This window comes from Crocuta crocuta, unplaced genomic scaffold (genome assembly GCF_008692635.1).
Source record: "Crocuta crocuta isolate KB4526 unplaced genomic scaffold, BGI_CrCroc_1.0 scaffold1133, whole genome shotgun sequence".
Taxonomy (NCBI): domain Eukaryota; kingdom Metazoa; phylum Chordata; class Mammalia; order Carnivora; family Hyaenidae; genus Crocuta; species Crocuta crocuta.
Window position 1 is genome coordinate 829292 of NW_027530366.1, and position 393 is coordinate 829684.

The window sequence follows — 393 nt, forward strand, 5'->3', positions numbered from 1 at the left end:
GGTGACTTTTTATCTAGGGCTGCTTTGGGGGATAAATATTGACAATATCAATTACTCAATAAGATAAAATTATTTATATTTAATATATTAAATGCCTCACATTTATATTTATTGCTATTTCTAAAAGCCAATAACAATAATAAATATGGAATACAAAATTAATCATNTATAAATAAAACATTAAAAAAATTAAAAAAAACAGCTGGGTATATTTGGAAGTCAATCATTTAATAATGCACAACTAACACAAAGAAAAGGTGCTGTATGGCACATTTATTTTCGCAATAGGTGCAATGAGGTACTGAAAAAATCTCTTTAATTAAAAATTATATCTCATCATGTTTTTTGCAAAAGCAATATACACACAACAACCTTACTCCAAAAATAAAAGTG